The sequence below is a fragment of the Cnephaeus nilssonii genome (assembly GCF_951640355.1).
Source record: "Cnephaeus nilssonii genome assembly, chromosome: 16".
NCBI lineage: Eukaryota > Metazoa > Chordata > Mammalia > Chiroptera > Vespertilionidae > Cnephaeus > Cnephaeus nilssonii.
Window position 1 is genome coordinate 17106269 of NC_137087.1, and position 22041 is coordinate 17128309.

Below are 22041 nucleotides of genomic sequence, written 5' to 3' on the forward strand. Positions count from 1 at the left end.
TTTCATCCCCAAAGTAAGAGCAAGATAATTTCTACAGTTATGTACCAGCTGAAACAAAATAAAAAGAATAAAGTAGAAAACAGTTTTTGAGGACTTCTGCTTGTGACCCAGATGAAATGAAAGGAACCCGATTTACCTTTCTCCAGAAAAACTAAGATAAAGACCATGTACATGAAAAAAAGTTTTTCAAATATTGCACATCAGCCACAAACGATCCACGAAAGGTCATACAGGGAAAGCCGTAAAACAGCTCCAGCTCATTGCCCGGGGGCACCAGGCCATGACACAAGGAGAACCACCAGGCAGAGCTCGACAGTCTCAATGAATTGAGAAGATGGAAGTGGGAGTCCAAATGGGACGTAATTAAATATCTAGGCAGACTGGTCAGGAAAAAAAGAGACAAGACATAAACCACCAATATTAGGAATAAGAGAGATGATATCACTATAGAATCTATACCTAAAAGGATAATAAGGAAAATATATTGATTTTGTAGTTAAAGTTTCCCATAAAGAAAATTCCAGGTCCAAATTATGTCACAAATATTTAAGGAAAAAAATAATATCAATGCTATACAAATACTTTAGAAAACGGAAAAGGAGGGAATATATCCAATTCATTTCATAAGCCAGAATTATTCTGATAACATATTCAGAAATGATGCAAATATTCTGAAGAAAATGTTAGCAAATCAGACCCAACAGTATATCTAAAAATATAATAAATTATGATCAGGTGGAGTTTATCCTAGGAATGCAAGTTTGTTTAACATTCAAAAAATTCAATATAATTTACCATATTAACTATGGAAGCCATAAGATCATCTTAGTGATGCAGAAAAAGCATTTGACAAAACCCAACATCCACTGCTAATAAAAACTTTCAGCAAACCAGGAATAGAAGGAAATTTCCTCAACCTGCTAAAGGGCACTTAGGAAAAACTTCCAGTTAATATCATTTTCAAAGTAGATGACTCAATGCTTTCCCCTTAGGATGAAGAACAAGGCAAGGATGTTTGCTCTTAAACACTGTGCTTGAGACTCTAGTCTAGCCAGTGCAACAGGCAAACAAAAGAAATACATAAAAGGCATCAAGACTGAAAAAGAAGTAAAACAGTCTTTACATGCAGATGGCAAGATTGTCTAGTTCTATGGTTCTCAATAGTAGGCAGTTTTGCCCCCCAGGGGACATGTGGCAATGTTTGGAGACAATTTTGTTTATTATAACTAGGGTGGGAGTGCTACTGGCATTTAGAGTCCAGGGATGCTGCTCAATATCCTATAATATCAATGTCAAGACTGAAGGATAAAGAAGATGTGGTACCTATACACAATGGAATGCTACTCAGCCATAAGAAAGGATGAAATACTGCCATTTACAACAACATGGATGGACCTTGAGAATATTATGCTAAGTGAAATGTCAGAAAAAGCGAAGAACCGTATGATTTCACTTATATGTGGGATCTAAAACTGAAACTTGTGAACACAACAGCAGTGTGGTGGTTGCCAGAGGGATGGGGTGGAAGGGGGCAAAAGGGAGTCCTAGTATGGTGACAGGAGAAGATTTGACTTTGGGTGGTTGGCACACAGTGTAATATACAGACAGATCTTATAACATAGAAACCCACACCTGAAATCTGTATGTTCATGTTGACCAATGTCAGCCCAATAAATTTAATTTAAAAATAGGAAAAATCCTATGTAGAAAATCTTATGAAAAAAAGTTCTAGAAAAAAGTTATTAGACTTACTGAGTTTGGTCAAGTTGCAGGATACAAGATCATTATATACTAGTAAAAACCAACTGAATTTCCATACTAGTAATGTGTGTATATACAGCAATTGTATATGCTAGCAATGAACAATTAGAAAATATTAAAATACTATTTACCATACCATCAAATGTGTGAAAAATCTAGGGATAAATCTAACAAAAGTGGTGTAAGACTTGCACACTGCAAATGACAAAACATGCTGAGAGAAATAAAAGAAATCTAAATAATTAAAGAGATACAGAGTGCTCATAGATCAGAGAATTCAATATTGTTATCAGCTCTGCAGAAATTTTTCTATTGATTCAAAATGCCAATAAAAATTCCAGCAGGATTTTCTTACAGAAACGGATAAGTTGATTCTAAAATTTATGTGGAAATGCAAAGGACTTAGATTAGTTAAAAATACAAATTTGAAAAAGAAGACTACTTGATTAAAAAACGTATAGAACTAAAATAATGGAGACACTATGGTATTGGCACAAAACTAGATAAATAGATTAGTGAAACTGAACAGAGTCCAGATATGGTCAATTGATTTTTGACAAAGATATCAAAGCAATTCAATGGAGAAAGGACAATCATTTAAACAAATGGTCTTAGATCAGCCATATGTAAAGAAAACAAAAACTTCAACCCTTACCTCACATCATCTACAAAAGTTAACTTGAAATGGATTACAGATCTAAATGTAAGAACTAAAACTATAAAACTCTGAGGAAAAAAACTGGAAAAACATTTTAGTGCTTTTGAATTTGCCAAAGATCTCTTAAGACATAAAAAGTACAAACTTTTATAAAAGAAAATATAATTTAGACTTTGCCAAATTAAACATTTTTATACATCAATAATAAGAAACAGCCAACAGTCCTGGCAGGGTAGCTCGGTTGGTTAGTGTCCTGATATGCCCAGGTTATGGGTTTGATCCCCGGTCAGGGCACATATAAATGTATAAATAAGTGGAACAACAAATCGATGTTTTTCTCTCTCTCTTCCTATAAAAATTAATAAAACAAGAAACAACCCAACAAAAAATGGGCAAAAGTATTGAATAAACTAAAGAAGACAAAAAAGATGGCAAATAAGCACATGAGAAGATGTTTGACATCATAGTGATTAGAGAACTGCACATTAAAACCACAATTCGATACCAGTGCCCACCCACTAGAATGGCTAAAATGAAAAAAGACTGACCATTCCAAGTGTTGACAAGGGTGTGGATCAACTGGAACACTAATATACGGATTATTAGAATATAACATGATAAGATACCATTTGTTAGTGTCTTAAAAAGTTAAACATACATCTATCATATGACCCAGTTATTCTATTACTGGGTATTTAACCCAAGGTAAAGGAAAGCATACATCCACACAAATAATTGTAAATAAATGCTACAGCTTTATCTGTAATGGCCCCAAACTGGAAACAATCCAAACGGGAGTAAGAAGGACAGGAGGGCAGGGTCACACAAGAGGGTGGATATAATGGCGATGTCCATAGTGACGGGGTCACAGGAGTGCACGTAAGTCAACATTTGTAAGATTGTACACATTACATATGTGCAGCTTTCTGAATGTCAATTATACTACCATAAAACTATACAAAAAGAAAATGAGTGTTGTAGTTACAAATAAGCTACATCGTATTAGGTCGGGCCTGGGGGAAACCTGACTGCTGTGGGGGTGCTCAGACCCTCAGAGGAACAGAGGGTAATGAGAAACTGTTCCAGCCAGACTTCCAGGATTCCCACCCAGGCCCCGGCACCTGGGGCGTGGGGGCGGGCGAAGGTTAATTGAGAAGCTGTGGTACAGTGCCCTGTAGAGAGCGTTATATGAGATTTATGTCCTTCCTCCTCTGCCATTCTGACCACACAGGCTTTCCCCCTGTTAGATTTGGGGAATGCTCTGTATCAGATAAAATAAGTAAGTATTCCCAACCAAAGGATAAAATTAACTTAGTAAACGGAGTGATATGTTTTGAAGACATGTGCTTAGAATGTGAAGTCACCCTCTCAAGAGGTTTAGTAAGAGCATTTTATCATTGAGTGTTCAGGTAACAGTCAAAGGTCAATATTCACTTTCAGCCAAACTGTGAGGCTAAGCGCTCAGCCCACCACAGCGAATGGAGCAGATGCCAAATTCAGAGTCAGATCAGCTTACAATGGAAACACGTCTATTAGGAGCCTTATAAGCAACATCTGTTTTCCTCATTCCTTCTGGTATAATCCTTGTGAGAAAGAGAGACGCTCATGTTGATGAAATATTTTTGTGAAGCATAAGCACCAGCATCCTCTTGCTAAGAGAGCAGCGAGCTGAGGACTGACGTGGAGGACTCTGCAGAGGCATTTGCTTTGACAAGTGGAAACCTGGATGCAGAGAAAAGCTGAGACCTTTGTCCCAACTGAATATCGGTTTTTCAATAAACTATTTTTAAAAACCAACTGAGACGAACTACAGATGTTATATAATCAATTATAAGTGGACCTATAGCTGATGTGAATCCAAAAGTTGTGTAAAATGGTTAAAACAAAGGGAGCTTATATTTAAAGACTCATAGAGCACCTTTTATAATATGAATAAACATCCCCTAGATAATTTTTGTGTAAAATATAAATAACTTAAAAATTACCACTTAAAGTGTACAAGTCATACCATTAAGTATATTTTTCAGTGTTGTGTAACTATCACCTCTATCCATTCCCAGAACTTCTCTTCATTCCAACAGAAACGCTATACTCATTAAGCAATAACTCTCCATTCCCCTCTCCTCTGCCCTCTGGCAACTGCTCTTCTACTTTCTAGCTCTATGAGTTTGTCTGTTCTAGGGACTGCATATGAGTAGGACCATACCATACTTGTCCTTTTGTGTCTGGCTTATTTCATTTAGCATAATGTTTCCCAGCATAATTTTTTAAGTTTACCTTTTTTATTTTTAGCTGGTCTAAAGTGTTAAAAACACTTTATTTGGAAATCTTTCAAATTCAGAGAAAAGTTGCAAGAATAAAAATACAAAAAGCACCCATATATCTTTTATCTAGATGGTCTTATTATTAACACATTACTCCTTTTGTGCACATATATTCTCTTTCTACATATTTTTCCCTTAACTATTGAGAGCAGGTTGCATTTATCATGTCTCTTTACCTTTAAATACGTCAGTGTGTCTTTCCTGAGAGGAAGGTTATTCTCTTACATAACCAGTTATCAGTGTCTGTAACACTGTCATAGTACTGTTACCTCATCTACTGTCCATATTGCAAATGCCCAGTCATGTCCTTTAGAGCAGTTTTTCCTTCCAGGATAGAATCTAGTCTAGGATTTATCATATTTTTAGTCTTCTTTAATCTTGAACATTTCCTCATTCTTTCACTTTTGTGACAGGGACATTTTTGAAGAATACAGTCATCTCCTACTCCTATTTAATACAGTGATTCTCATTTTGGGTTTGTCTGATATTTCCTCTTGATTAAATTCAGATTATGCATTCCATTATCAATAAGAAGGCACAGATTCCGAAACTGGAAAAATAATGTTGTGTCCTTTTCAGGACATCATATTTAGAGGCACGTTGTGTCCAGCTGCTGTTCACTGGTGATGTTAATTTTGATCACTTGATGATGGAGTTGTCTTATTTCTCCACTAGAGGCCCAGTGCATGATTGAATCATGCACGTGTAGGGTCCCCTACACACTTTCGCTTTCGATCACAGAGGAGCTGGGTGCCTGTCTGCTGGTGCCTGAGTGGACAGGCACTCAGTTCCCCCGCTTTTGATGGTCCGTGGTGGGACGTGAGCTCGCTGCCCCAGAGGCCCCTTCTGTGCCGCAGCACAGCCATGGCGCAGACGCTGAGCTCCAGCCGCCGCTGGTGACGCGAGCTCAGCGTCCCGCTGGCCCAATCAGCCACCCCGGCCACCCCGAGTCCCGCCCCCCCGCACCTCCTGGCCAATCGCGGGCATAGCGAAGGTACGGTCAATTTGCATATTTGTCTATTATTAGGTAGGATTCTATAGTTATTTTTTCCCTGGCATATAACAGCAGTCTGTTGATAGATACTTTGAGACTATGCAAATATTCTGTTCTTCATCAAAAGCCCCCACCCAATCCCAGATTTAGTACCCATTCATGATTCTTAACAGAAGCAACTTATTACTGCAGTGATTTTCCAACTCCAGGAAAAAACCTTTCACATTTATCAGCCAGCTCTTGGCTACCTACTATGTGTAAGAGCTTACCCCTGCTCACATTGATTAGTTTTAATCTATTTATTATCAAGAAGGAGGCACAAATTCTTTTTTCATCAATGGTGTGTAATTCATCACAGTCTTTAATTAATTTGGTGCTCAAATGTCCCAGTGTTTGCTGGCGGGAGCAAAGCCTTCTATAAACCTTCACGCTGGCTCTGGTGTCCTTGGACATGCCTTCGCACTGTTTGTGAACACTTCTTACTTTCTGGCACAATGTATTCTACCCCAACCCTGGACTCAGCCATTTTCTCCAAAAATACTTGGTTCCTATTAGAGTGGAATGACATTAGAGACCAAGATGTTGGTAGTAGGTGAATGCTTTGGTTCTGGACCCTGTCAGCGAATAGAGCGAGGACGTGTGCATGGACACACTCACAGATACATATACTCACTTATATACATTAGAGTGTACATATGTGTATGTGTATACACAGACCTGTTTTAGAAAGTTAGATGACACCAATACTTCCAATTCCAATCCATTCCTACAGGATCCTTTCTTACCTTCCCCCATTCCATTGTCATTATTATATTATATTTCTTCTACAGTGAGAACTTTAGCTCCCAACAAGTCAACACATTTACTTACTTGCTCAGTTTTAACATACCTAAAACTGCTTCAAAATTGCTTTACCCTAATTCTAAAAAAAACAAATCTACTATAAAGAGTTGATTGGGCTTGCTGTTTCCCATGTACTCAACTAGTGTCTTTAGTAAGTTACTTAGATTAATTCTCTTTTCCACCCCACGTTGGGGTGGCTCATTTTACTTAAGGTTGAAAAAAATGTTGGGTTTTGGTTTACTTCCAGTTTAAGTACTCCCCTTCTATCCTTATTAAATTAATTTTTTAAAAAGTATGTAGAATATTAACATGTTTCCAAAAGTAAATCTCTACAAAAGATATAGTCAGAGAAGTGTTACTTCCTTTTACCCTATACCCTCATGCCCCAATTTCACTATTTTCTGGTTTGTTTTCCTGTTTCTTGTCACAAAGGTAAGCAAATATATGTGCATGTTCTTATTTCCTCTTCTTTCTTTACACAGAAGGAGGCAGCACTGGATATATAATTTTTGCACTTAGCTTTTTTCCCTTAAAAATATCTCCTGGAGCCTTGAAGGTGTGGCTCAGTGGTTGAGTGTTGACATATGAACCAATGGGTCACGGTTTAATTCCTGGTCAGGGCACATGCCTGGGTTGCAGGCTGGATCCCCAGTAGGGAGTGTGCAGGAGGCAGCCAATCAATGATTCTCTCTCATCATTGATGTTTCTATCTCTCTCTCTCCCTCTCTCTGAAATCAATAAAAATATATTTAAAAAATATCTACTGGAGAGAGGAAACCAAGATGGCGGCATAGGTAAACACCTGAACTGCTGCCTCGCACAACAACTTCAAAACTACAACTAAAAGACAAAATGGACATCATCCAGAACCACAGGAAGGCTGGCTGAGTGGAAATTCTACAACCAGAAGGAAAGAGAAAAGCACAATGAGACTCAGAGGAGCTGCGGAAGTAAAGGCAGAGGTACGGAGGCATGCGCGCGGAGAGAGGGCTGGCAACTGAGTATGCGGCTGGCTTTTTCAAGTGGGAGGGAGACACAAGCTCCTGACTGCTCTGAACTCCAGTTCCGGGTGAGACTCTGGGGACCCAGACTCATACGGGGAGAAACTGGACTGTCTGGCAGCAGGCGGAACTCGAGGTGCTTTCTTTCAGAGGTGCTTGCAGCAATTACTGAGGGACACAGAGACACAGGGGCCTCTTAGGGCAGGGCTGACGGGAAGCCACTGCTGTTTGCTCGGCCCTGAGACTCCGCCCCATCCAAGCTGTGCGCAGAGGCTTTTGCATATGAATGGCCTGGTCCTTTGAATTCTAAACTTACCTAACAAACTACAGCTTGGTCAGAGAGACCCAGAACATCCAAAAGAAGGCCCAAGGCCCCACAGCAGCCTGCATTGCTTCACAGCTGGGCCTCATCTGGGCACCTCCAAAACCCAAACAAAGAAGAGGAATCTTCAGATCTTTCTGTAGCTCCTGCTGGGTGGCCTCAGGCAGAGGCTAAATTAGCACCTCCTTGGAGATCCAAGAGCGAGTGTACCCAGGGATCAGAGTAGGACCATCCAGATTACAACTCCTCAGATCCATAAGGGACACACTCAGGGAGCAGACTCAGTGAGCACCAAAGCCCCACTGAAGCAAGTCTTGCCTCATAAGGGTGTTTCCAGCACAGAAGTTCTCCCAGTGTAGACACAGCTGATCCTCACAGCCAATTGGCCTGGAGGTCCATCGCTCCCAGTGATACCAACAACAATCAAGGCTTAACTACAAGACTGTGCACACAGCCCACAAAGGGGTGCAACAAGAGTGTCTACCTCAGGTAATTGGGGAGGCTGAGCCACTGGACCCTATAGGACACCTAGCACACAAATCTACTCTATCAACTCAGGGAAGCAGCCAAAATGCGGAGACAAAGAAACAGGTCACAAATAAAAGAAATGGAGGAAAGCAAATGACTGGATATAGAGTTCAAAACCATGGTTATAAGGTTTTTCAAGAATTTTCTAGAAAAGGCTGATAAATTTAGTGAGACCCTCAAGGATATAAAAAAGGACCAACTAGAAATTAAGCATACACTGACTGAAATAAAAAATAATATACAGAGATCCAACAGCAGACTAGAGGATCACAAGATACAAGTCAAAGATTTGAAATACAAAGAAGCAAAAAACACCCAACCGGAAAAGCATAAAGTAAAAAGAATCCCAAAATATGAAGATAGTGTAAGGAGCCTCTGGGACAACTTCAAGCGTACCAACATCAGAATTATGGGGGTGCCAGAAGAAGAGAGAGAGCTGCTGAAACCGGTTTGGCTCAGTGGATAGAGCGTTGGCCTGCGGACTCAAGGGTCCCAGGTTCGATTCCGGTCAAGGGCATGTACCTTTGTTGCGGGCACGTCCCCAGTAGGGGGTGTGCAAGAGGCAGCTGATCGATGTTTCTCTGTCATCAATGTTTCTAACTCTCTATCCCTCTCTCTTCCTCTCTGTAAAAAATCAATAAAATATATATATATATAAAAAAAGAAGTCAGAGAGAGCAAGATACTGATAACCTATTTGAAGAAATAATGACAGAGAACTTCCCCCACCTAGTGAAAGAAATAGACTTACAAGTCCAGGAAGTGCAGAGAACCCCAAACAAAAGGAATCCAAAGAGGACCACACCAAGGCACATCATAATTAAAATGCCAAGAGCAAGAGACAAAGAGAGAATATTAAAAGCAGCAAGAGAAAAGCAGTTAGTTACCTACAAGGGAGCACCCATACGATTGTCAGCTGATTTCTCAACAGAAATTATGCAGGCTAGACGGGAGTGGCAAGAAATATTCAAAGTGATGAATATCAAGAACCTACAACCAAGATTCCTCTACCCAGCAAAGCTATCATTCAGAATTGAAGGTCAGATAAAGAGCTTCACAGATAAGAAAAAGCTAAAGGAGTTCATCACCACCAAACCAGGATTACATGAAATGCTGAAAGGTATTCTTTAAGAAGAGGAAGAAGAAGAAAAAGGTAAAGATAAAAATTATGAACAACAAATACGTATCTATCAACAAGTGAATCTAAAAATCAAGTGAATAAAAAATCTGATGAACAGAATAAACTGGTGAATATAATAGAATCAGGGGCATAGAAAGGGAGTGGAATGACAATTCCCAGGGGGAAAGGGGTGTGGGGTGTGTGAGAAGAGACTGGACAAAAATCGTACACCTATGGATGAGGACAGTGGTGGGGGGGGGGGGGGGCCGGTAAGGGCAGAGGGTGGGGTGGGAACCGGGTGGAGGGGAGCTATGGGGGGAAAAAAGAGGAACAATTGTAATAATCTGAACAATAAAGATTTATTGAAATGAAAAAATAAAATAAAATAAAAATTATCTCCTGCAAATCATTGTATATCAATCACAGAGATCTCCTCCATTCTTTTTGACATCCACATAGTACCTGATTGTATTGGACACACCGGTTTACTCACCCATCTCCTATGTGTGGATGTTCATATAGTTTCCAATGCTTTGCAATTTCAAATAATGCTGCAATGAATAATCTTTTGCCTATGTATTTTTGTGTTGCTGGGTATAAATCTTTGGGGGCACATTTCTACGAGTAGAATTTCTGGGTTGAAGGTTAAATACATAAGTAGTTTCGTTAAATATTGCCAAATTCCATTCATAGGAATCAAACCATTTGTATTCCCACCAATAATGTTTAAGCGTGTCTGCTTCCCTATAACCACACCAACAAAGTGCACTGGTAAGCATTTGAATTTTTGTCAATCTGATGGGTTAGAAATGATACTTCAGTGTAATTTTAATTTGTATTTCTCTTTTTATGAGTGAGGCTGAACATGTTATTTATTTATTTACCTATTTAAAAGGGAAGAAAGTTGTTATTTTTTAAAGTATATTTTTATTGATTTCAAAGAGGAAGGGAGAGGGATAGAAACATCAATGATGAGAGAGAATTTTTGATTGGCTGCCTCCTGCATGCCCTACACTGGGGATCAAGCCTGCAACCCAGGCATGTGCCCTGACCGGGAATTGAACGGTGACCTCCTGGTTCATAGGTTGATGCTCAACCACTGAGTCACGCTAGCCGGGCATGCCTTTCTACTTAGGTTCCTTCTCTCTGTGACCTCTAACTTCTCTCTGATTCTTTTATAGACAGGCTTATCATAGGGCCTCAGACTTTTCCCAACCTAAGACCATGTCAAGGACGTTAGGTCTCTAGCTGATGAGGCATAAATGGATGAAGTCTTCTCACTGGCACTAAATTTGATTCTTAGGGCTGTGTTGGCTGACTCTGAATCTTGGAATAATTACAGGTCCAGAATTCTTAGAATAAACCTCTGTCCATTAACAATTGGTACAGCTTATTATCTTTGTTAAGTTCATTTGGATTTTTCTTTTACTGATGTTAAAGAGAGTGATTGATTTTAGCATAACTAAATCCAGTGTTTGAGATGAGGCCTGAAGCATATATTTAAACTGTGCAGAGAGGTGGAGGAGGAGGTGCTAAACTAGTTTCCACAAACCACATAGAGGTGGAATGGTTAGAGTGGGCAAAAGGCAATGGGATTTTCTAACTTAAGTTGCCCATCCCATATACTACTGTGGAATAAATATAATGTCTAGAATTTTCTTAGTGTTATTTACAGAGAACTGAGAAATATTGTCAGGTATGGAAACCTTAATGGAGACACTTAAGAGCTAGGGATATTTTAGAAGGGAATGAACAAATCTGTAAAACAATTTTTCCTTTTCCACATATAGTTACTTAATGGAAAGTTTTCATGGTGGCTGGAACTAAAAACTCTTTAGGCTCCATTATGTTCATTCAACATTCACAGCAAAAGGATGATAGCTTTTCTGGTTGTCATCAAATAAGAAAGCTGTGCCACACTGACTTATGAACTTGAAAGAATGAAGTTTTAATAATTTACTTTTTACAAGTGTTAGCATCTTGCTATTCTCAAATTGTTTTCCCAATGATATTGCCATAAGTACACACCAGTGACTAAGTCTTTATTTCTTATGTAGTCTCCAAAGAACTTTAATATACAGTACACCACAATATATATGTATAGAGTCAAACATTTTAAAGTATATATATATATAAATTTGCTTTTAAAGTCTCATTTTATGCTAAGTCTAAGTCATATATTTTGGTAGTACAGCACTTTGTTTACCTGGCAATCTGTACACATGTATATGTGTTGTAAAATGGATTTTAAGTGTGTAATTTAAAGGTCAGAGGAAACTAACACTGTGAAATAGAGCAATATGTCACATACGAGACCTGAAGCAATGGCAGCTTTCATGGTCATGCACATTACACCTACGATGACCTCCCGGGCATTCACTAAGAGCCTATTTAGTTTATGTTTAAGAAAGCAAGGGGAAAATTCTTTTTATGATTGCAAAGAAATACCTAGCATCTGTCTCAGAAGTGTTAAAACCAGTAGAATTAAGAAGTAAATTAAACACACAGTCTATTACAAAGAATAATCAATGATATTTAATACAGCATGGGATCCTAACGAGAGCAATGAGACTAGACTAAAATAAAAAAAAATTCAGAAGTATAAAGGAAGAAGAAAACTTGTCATTATTTTTAATTAAGAGGATTGTATATAGGAAACTCCAATGAATCTATTCATTGTTGGACTTTGCATGGATTGCATTATTGGAGAGTTTGGAAAGATACAAGAGAAATATACAAACTTATTCGCATATATTTTTAATATACACACGTGTATAACAGCAACATTAAAAGGAAAGTAATTTGAAAAAAGATACAAAAGCAACACAGTTACGACAGTCTCTGATGAAGAGTACTATAAAACCTTATTGAAAGACTATCTAAAGGACCTACATAAATAGAGATATACCAGGTTCTTGGATAAAAAGATTCATTAATGAAATTCAATCAAAATCTCAACAAGGTTTTGGGGAACTTGACAAGTTGATTCTAAAATCTGTATAAAAAAGCAAAGGATCAAGAATAGTCTGACACTCCTACTCAAGAAAAACAAGGTAGGAAAGACTTGCCTTACCAGATCCAACACATCATAAAACAACACAGTATAGTATTGGCATGTAGATAAATAGATATAGATTTAAAAGAAAGAAAGAAAAAAGAGATAGTCCCAAAACATATTTATAAAAATGTGGAAAACTGAGCTACAACCAAGTTAGCATAGGGAAAGGGCGGTTTACTAGAAAATTGTGTTTAGGCAACTAGTTTTGACTTAAAAAAAATAAAATTACCTCATTTCATATTAAAAATAAAATTTCAGATGTATCAAGGAATGATGAGTAGCAAAACCGTAAGACTTTTAGAAGGAAATAAAGAATATATATGTTGAAATATTTTCCCTTAATATGTCATTTGCCTTTTATTTATTTTAAAAATATTTTTATTGATTGCAGAGAGAAGGGGAGAGGGAGAGAGATATATGCATCGCCCTGACCAGTCTGGCTCAGTTGGTTGGAGTATTGTCCCAGGTACCAAAGGGTCAAAGGTTTGATCCACAGTCAGGGTACATACCCAATACTGGGTTTGATCCCCGGTTGGGGCAGGAGGCAATTGATCGATGTTTCTCTCTAGAATCGATGTTTCTCTCTCCTCCCTTCCTCTCTCTAAAATTGATAAAAACATATCCTTGGATGTGGACTTAAAAAAAAAAAAAAGCATCATATCCCCAAGTCACTTATCTATTCCACTGCTTGGTAAAGTTATTTATTGTATGTTGGTTGTCTTCAGAGAGCTACATGATTCATCTCAGACTCTGTTGGTATTCTCCATGGCTTTGGCTCAGATCCTAATAGAGTGGGTCCATGATCTAATGAATCACTGGCATTCCTGATTGCTATAATACTATGATTTCCCCTACTGCCTCTATTCCTTGCCCCACCCCAGATCATTCATTTAAGTTATCAATGTTCTTTATACTTGAGTAATATCAAACTATACACTGTTATAGTGGTGACAAGTTAATTACATAGTTATTAAGAGATAATGTGTGAGTAGTAACATAAGTTATCACATAATTACCTTTGTTCTCAGAGGCATTGCCATGTAATTAAAGCAAGCCGGATATAATATTTTGCAGCAACTAACAGTGCTGAATTAGATATTCCTGCTGTCCTGTTCCATTAAATTTGCTCTCAGTAATTTCTGGGTCAATTTGATTTTTTCAGTTCTTTGTTCATTTTTCCATCTTTCTTAGATATCTACACATTAGTGATGATTTATGTGCTAAGACTGGCTTGCTATATACGTTTTATACCAATTGTTACCAGCTACATGCTGCCACATGGCACATGAAACAGTTAACTTAAAAGCTGCATTTTTTATTTATTTATTTTAAATATATTTTATTGACTTTTTACAGAGAGGAAGGGAGAGAGAGAGACATTAATCAGCTGCCTCCTGCACACCCCCACTGGGGATGCACTCGCAACCAAGGTACATGCCCATGACTGGGATTGAACCTGGGACCCTTGATCAAACCTGGGACCCTTGAGTCCGCAGGCCGACGCTCTAACCACAGCCAAACCAGTTAGGGCAAAAGCTGCATTTTTTATTACCTGCAGCTACTTTAGGTAAGAAAATAAGATATAAATTAAAAATTTGACTAATCTGAATTTACTAGACTCATGCCACTATCACGCCTATACTTGATTTTTATTATAAATAGCAATTGAAAAAAAAAAGAAAAACCTAGAATGCTGTCTAAGTACTTTAATTTATTCAATTAACCAACAGCTATTAAATGCCTACCATCACTAGGTGCTACGCTAGATAGACATCAAAGGATTCAAAGATAGATAAAAGATAGTGTTTCACCTTGAGGATTTTATAGTTTTAGAAGAGAAAGTTACATCAGTACTTTAAAAACAGTCCTGGCAGAAGTGTGCAGCATGAACTTACTAGGAAAAACTGTTGGCAGAGATCAAAGAAGAGTCTACGACAGTGTTCTAGGAGTGTTTCTCAAAGTGTGGTCCCTGAACCAGCAACTTGCTGTCGCATCTCCTAAGCCCAACTCAGACCTAACAAACCAGGAACTTTGAGGATAGGGCCTAGCAACGTGTCTTTTGACAAGCCCTCAGGCGTTTCTGATGCATTCTCAAGTTTGAAAAACAATGTTCTAGGTGACAGTAAGTTTAGCAAAGAGAATAAGCAGACTTAGTGATTTGACATGGGTGCTGATCAAAGTTAAAAACTTAAGAGCCATTCTGTGGCTTAAAGCTTAGGAAACTATGTGGGAGATGAAACATAGAGTATGTCCCAGGCTCAGTTCACATCAAGTGCTCTTCACCGGAGATTCCAATTGCTTCTCGGTGGAGGAGCCCCTTTTTACCCCCTCCCACCTGCCAGTGGAGGAACAGCAGTAACAATCCTAGACAGGACAGGACAAAGGTGCTGTTGTTTGATGCACTGGATTTTCCACTGGGCATTATGGCAAAGCAAATTTATCATTATTATTTTAATCGAATTTATTGGTGACATTGGTTAATTAAATTTATACAGGTTTTAGGTATACAATTCTACAATACATCATCTGTATATTGTATTGTGTGTTTACCACTCAAAGTCGTCTTTATTAATCCCTCCTTTCCCTTCTTCTTCCTCCCCCGTCCATCATTCTTTTTTTTTCTTTGCTTAATCCCTTCACCCTTCTCACCCAGCCCCTAATCCCCTCCCCTCTGACAGTTGTCAGTGTGTTCTCGGTATCCATGAGTCTGTTTCCACTTTGTTAGTTTATTTTGTTCATCAGATCTACAGGTAAGTGAAAACATATGTACTTGTCTTTCTCTGACTGGCTTATTTCACTTAGCATAATACTGTCCAAGTACATCTATGCTATCGCAAAGAGTAAGATTTCCTTATTCTTTTTTATGGCTGAGTAGTATTGCATTGTTTAAATGTACCACAGCTTTTTTATCCACTCTTCTACTGATAGGCACTTGAACTGCTTCCAAATCCTGGCTATTATAAATAATGCTGCCATAAACACAGGGGTGCATATATTCTTTCAAATTAGTGTTCTGGGTTTCTTTGGAAATATTCCCAGAAGCGGAAACGCTGGGTCATTTTTAATTTTTTGAGGTAAATCCATAATGCTTTCTACAGTGGCTGCACCAGTCTGCATTCCCACCAACAGTGCACAAGGGTTCCTTTTTCTCCTCATCCTTGCCAGCACTTGTTTGTTGAGTTATTGATTACAGCCATTCTGACAGGTGTGAGGTGATATCTCATTGTGTTTTAATGTGCATTTCTCTGATGATTAGTGACGTTGAGTGTCATTTCATGTCTATTGGTCATCTGTATGTCCTCTCTGGAGACATGTCTACACAGGTGTTCAGGTCCTTTGCCCATTTCTTAATTGGATTGTGTGTGTGTGTGTATGTGTGTGTGTGTGTGTGTGTATGTTGAGTTTTATAAGTTCCTTATAAATTTTGGACAACAAAGAAACCGTCAATAAAAGACAACACACTGAACCCTAACTGATTTGGCTCAGTGGATAGAGCGTCGGCCTGCAGACTGAAGGGTCCCAGGTTCGATTCTGGTCAAGGGCATATACGTTGGTTGCGGGCACATCCCCAGTGGGGAGTGTGCATGAGGCAGCTGATCAATGTTTCTCTCTCATTGATGTTTCTAACTCTCTATCCCTCTCCCTTCCTCTCTGTAAAAAAATCAATAAAAAATTCATTAAAAAAAAAAAGTTTAAACTTAAAAAAAAAAAAGACAACACACTGAATGGGGGAACATTAGCGAATATGTTCCCCCATTCAGTGTGTTGTCTTTTATTGACGGTTTCTTTGTTGTGCCAACAATTTTCAGTTTGATATAATCCCATTTGTTTATTTTTTTTCTTTTGTTTTCCTTGTCTGAGGCGCTATATCAGGAAAAAATATTGCTATGAGAAATGTCTGAGATTTCACTGCCTATGTTTTCTTCTAGGATTTTTTATGGTTTTGAGTCTAACATTTAAGTCTTTAATCCACTTTGAACTTATTCTTATGTGTGGTGTAATATTTTCTTGTAATCCTTTGTATTTCTTTGGTGTCAATTGTTACTTCTCCTCTTTCATTTCTGATTTTATTTATTTGGGTCTTCTCTCTTTTTTTTCTTGACGAGTATGGTTTGTCAGTCTTATTTATGTTTTCAAAGAACCAGCTCTTTGTTTCATTGATCTTTTGTATTGTTTTCTTTAGACTCCACTTATTTTATTTCTGCTCTGATCTTCATTATTTCCTTACTTCTACTCACTTTGGGCTTTGTCTATTGTTCTTTTACCAGTTCCTTTAAGTATAAAGTTAGATTTGTTTATTTTTGATTTTTGTTGTTTAAGGTAGGTCAGTGATGCTATGAATTTCCCTCTTAGGACTGCTTGCGCTGTGTCCCACAGATTTTTTGGGTTGTTGTGTTTTCATTTTTACTTGTTTCAAGGTATCTTTTGATTTCTTCCTTGATCTCATTGTCAACCCATTCATTGTTTAATAACATGTTATTTAGTATCCATGTCTTTGTGTGTTTTACAGTTTTTATCTTGTGACTGATTTCCAGTTTATATCCTTACTAGAAGCCTGGTGCACGAAATTCGTGCACGGCGGGGGGTTGTCCCTCAGCCCAGCCTGTACCCTCTCCAATCTGGGACCCCTTGAGGGATGTCCAACTGCCCGTTTAGGCCCGATCCCACCAGGACTCTCACAATCCAGGACTGCTGGCTCCCAACTGCTTGCCTGCCTGCCTTCCTGATTGCCCCTAACCGCTTCTGCCTGCCAGCCTGATCACCCCCTAACCACTCCACTGCCAGCCTGGTTGATGCTTAACTGCTCCCCTGCCAGCCTGTTTGCCCCCAACTTCCCTCCTCTGCCAGCCTGGTCACCCCTAACTGCCCTCTCCTGCAGGGTTGATCACCTCCAACTGCCCTCCCTTGCAAGCCTGGTCCCTCTCAACTGCCCTCCCTTGCAGGCCGGGTGCCTCCCAACTGCCCTCTCCTGCTGGCCATCTTGCAGTGGCCATCTTGTGTCCACATGGGGGCAGGATCTTTGACCACATGGGGCAGCTATATTGTGTGTTGCAGTGATGATCAATCTGTATATTACTCTTTTATTAGATAGGATAGAGGCCTGGTGCACGGGTGGTGGCCAGCTGGTTTGCCCTGAAGGGTGTCCCGGATCAGGGTGGGGGTTCCCTTGGGGTGTGGGGCAGCCTGAGCGAGGGGCCTGTGGTGGTTTGCAGGCCAGCCACACCCCCTGGCAACCCAAGGGGAGGCCCTGGTATCTGAAATTTATTATCCTTCTACAATTGAAACTTTGTAGCCTGGGGCGGAGCCAAGCCTGCTGCTCCCTCTGGGGTGGCAGTCATTTATGTGGCAGTTAATTCACCTTCTACAATTGAAACTTTGTAGCCTTAAGCAGGTGAGCCCAGCCAGGGTGTGCGGAAAGCTTTGCTTCCCCTGTTGCCGCCGGCAACCCTGGCTTGCTCTCTCAAGCTCCATTCTGCCGCCATTTGTTTGAATTTGTTTACCTTCTATAATTGAAACTTTGTAGCTTGAGTGGAGGCTTAGGCCTGCAACGGCTATGGAAAGCTTGACTTCCTCTGTTACCTAGGAAACCTTGCTCTCTGCGGCTGTAGCCATCTTGGATTGGGGGTTAATTTGCATACCTGCCCTGATTGGCTGGTGGGCGTGGCTTATGTAACAGAGTGATGGTTAATTTGCATATTACCATTTTATTAGAGAGGATGGTCACAGAAGATGCTTGATAAGATTCCAATCTTCTTAAATTATATTGAGACTTGTTTTGTGTATGAATATGTGGTCTATTCTATAAAATGTTCATGTGCACTTGAAAAGAATGTATATTCTGCTGCTTTGGGGTGAAATGCTCTGAAGATATTAAATCCATCTGATCTAGTGTGTCACTTAAGGCCACCATTCCCTTATTGGTTTTGTCTGGAAGATCTATCCATTGATGTCAATGGATGTTAAAACCCCCTACTATGACGTATTACTGTCAGTCTGTCCCTTTATGTCCATCAAGATTTGCTTTACATATTTAGGTGTTCCTATGTTGGGTGCATAAATGTTTATAGGGTTATATCCTCTTGTTGAATCAATCCCGTTATCATTATGTAGTATCCTTCTTTGTCTCGTACTATAGCCTTGGTTTTAAAGTATATTTTGTCAAATATAAGTATTGCTACCACAGCTCTTCTGTCATTTCTATTTGCATGAAATATCTTTTTCCATCCCATCACTTTTAGTCTCTGTGTATCTTTCATTCTGACATGAGTCTCTCATAGACAGCATAGTGTATATGGATCTTGCTTTTTTTTAAAAAAAAAAAGAAAAAGATTTTTATTGATTTCCGAGAGGAAGGGAGAGGGAGAGAGAGATAGAAACATCAACGACGAGAGAAAAATCATTGACCAGCTGCCTCCTGCACGCCCCACACTGGGGATCAAACCCACAACTGGGGCATCTAACTGTGTCCTCCTGGTTCACAGATCGACACTCAACCACTGAGCCATGCCAGCCAGTCTGGGTCTTGCTTTCTTAACCATTCAGCTACCCATGTCTTTTGATTGAAGCATTTAAGCCATTTACATTTAATGTGATTATTGATAGGCACATATTAATTGCCATTTTGTTCTTTTAACTATATTCCTGTTTTTCTCTTTTTACTTCTTAAATCAGGCCCTTTAGAATTTCTTGTAATACTGGTTTGGTGGTAAACTCTTTTAGCTTTTTCTTGTCTGCAAAGCTCTTTATTTCTCCCTCAATTTTAAATGATAGCCTTGCTGGGTACAGCAATCTTGGTTTTAAGTCTTTGCTTTTCATCACTTTGAATATTTCATGCCAATTCCTTCTGGCCTGAAATGTTTCTGTTAAGAAATCTGCTGACAGTTTTATGAGAGCTCATTTGTAGGTAACTTACTGCTTTTCTCTTGCTGCTTTTAAGATTCTCTCTTTGTCTTTAATTTTTGCCATTTTAATTATGATGTGTCTTGGTGTAGGTCTCTTTGGGTTCCTCTTGTTTGGGACTCTCTGAACCTCTTGAACTTGTATGTCTGTTTCCTTAACTGGGTTATGGGTTAGAAGTTTTTGGTCATTATTTCTTCAAATAGGTTCTTGATCCCTTGGCTCTCTCTCTTCTCCTTCTAGTATCCCTATGATATGGATATTGTTATGCTTCATGTTGTCCCAAAGTTCCCTTTAACAATCTTCATTTAAAAAAAAATGTTTTTATTGATTTTAGAGAGAGAAGAAAGGATGGGGAGAGAGAGATAGAAACATCTATGAGAGAGAAACATTGATTGCTGTTCCTGCACACCCTCTACTGGGGATTGAACCTGTAACTCAGGCATGTGCCCTGACTGGGAATCAAACTGGTGACCTCCTGTTGCATGGGATGATGCTCAACCAACTGAACCACACCTGCCCATTCTTTTAAATTCTTTTCTCTTCTTGCTTCTCCAATTGGGTATTTTTCCTACCTGTCTTCCAAATCACTGACTTGATCTTCTGCTTCATCTAACCTACTTTTTATTCCTACCAGTGTATTTTTGATGTCAGATATGGTATTCTTCATTTCTGACTGGTTCTTTTTCATGGTTTCTATGTAATTTTTCATGCCGATGTAGTTCTCACTATGTTCCAATCATCATTATAACTATTACTTTGACCTCTATATCTGATAAATTGCTCTTGGCAAACTAAATTTAGAGATCCACTGGATAACTTCAATATATTTTGTGAAATATTGAGGAGCCTCGGACCTGTTTGCCACTGCTTATTACAGCAGAAACTGATGTTCAGAATTACGATACTGAGAATTAGTTCTCATATTTTTACTACAGGTACTTAGGACAATGGATATTAGATGCTACCTCCTTTCCTAACATGTGTTCTCCCCATATTTGTCTCGATTTTAAGTAGCAGTAAGAAAAAGGTAGCTGTAATCAGTTGTTTCTCTGTCCCTGGATTAGTCACATATACATGCTAGCATGGATTAATTTTAAATCATGTGACCTGATACTAAAGTATGGCCTACCCTGCAATTTCCTGACTCACTTCATTCTTTTTGATAAAATCTTTCAAAAAACACTTTCTTAGATATACCGACTAGAATGGTTTTTATTTAATGGTAGGGAACAAATTTGTTTGCAGCTGGTAATGTGATTTATTTATTCATTCATTCATTCATTCATATGACTGACATTTACTCAGTAGCTACTCTATGCCAGGCACCATGTTGGGTTCTGGGGATACACTGGTGATTAAGACACATACTACTCTCTTGAAGCTTATATTTTAACTAGAGACCTGGTGCACAAATTTGTGCACGGGTGGGTCTGGCCGGCCCACCCCGATGGGGGCTGATCAGGCCGGTGGGTGGGAGGGACCATGGGCGGTTGGCCAACCGGCTTTGCCCCCAATCAGGGGGGTGGGGCCAGGCCAGCCCCACCCCCGATTGGGGTGGAAGGGGCCGATTGGGGGCCAGGGGGATGGCGGCCGCAGTGCACGTCATAGCGACCGATTGTTCTGGTTGATTGGCTTTTATATATATAGATTGGGGAGATAAAAACACATAATAAGTAAGATAATTCCAGAGAGTATTAAGTGCTATTAAGGAAAAAGACTATATGAAGCAGTAGAGAATAACAGTGAAAGGATCCATGTTATTTAGGATGATTAGAGAAGAGGTGACTTTTGAGACTAGGAGAAAGAGATAGCCATGTGAAGAGTAGAGGGAGAACATTCTAGGCAAAGAGAACTCTGTGCGTAAAAGTATCTAAGGCCTGAAAGAAGATCAGTATAGCCAGAGGACCCAAGCAAAGGTGAGAGTGGCATGAAATGCACTTGAAGGGATAGAAGTCATATAGATCCTCTTAGGCCACAATCAGAGTTTAGATTTTTAGTCTAAGTGCAACTATAAGCCACTGAAAGGTTGTAAGTGGGGGTGGGGGTGGGGTGAGATAATTCAATTTCTTCCTAAAATGATTATTTTGACTACAGTGTAGAAATGAAATAGTTCAAGGGAGAGTGAAGTATGGAGATCAGTTAGGAAGCTATTGTAGTAAGTAGAAAACAGGCCTGAGCTAAAGTCCTGGCAAGAAAGTGGATGAATTTGAGATAAGATATGAGTATATCCTTAAAATGAAGTCAAAAGAACTCACTGAAGATTGAATAGAGGGAAAGGAAGCCATCAAGAATGACTCCTAGGTTTCTAGCTTGAGATATAGGGTGTTTGATGTTCTGTGTATTATGTCATGCTGCAGGGAACATTTAAAAAGGGTGTAGACACGGCATGAAAACATACATGTTTATAGAGCCCAGCCATCAATTACCCTTTTGAAAAATAATTACTTCACCTCCAGTATTGCTGAGGAGTCAGTGGATGTGTTTTGTCCTATAAATCAACCTTTACTACTAATTGGACCGAAGGGAGGGCATC

The 22041-nt window shown here is 39.2% G+C and overlaps 1 protein-coding gene across 3 annotated transcripts in view; it reads right to left on the reverse strand.

The window, feature by feature from the left end:
• Positions 1-22041, reverse strand: part of ADK (adenosine kinase) — a 507845-nt gene that overhangs the window by 1475 nt on the left and 484329 nt on the right. The gene's annotated exons all lie outside the window — the stretch shown is intronic.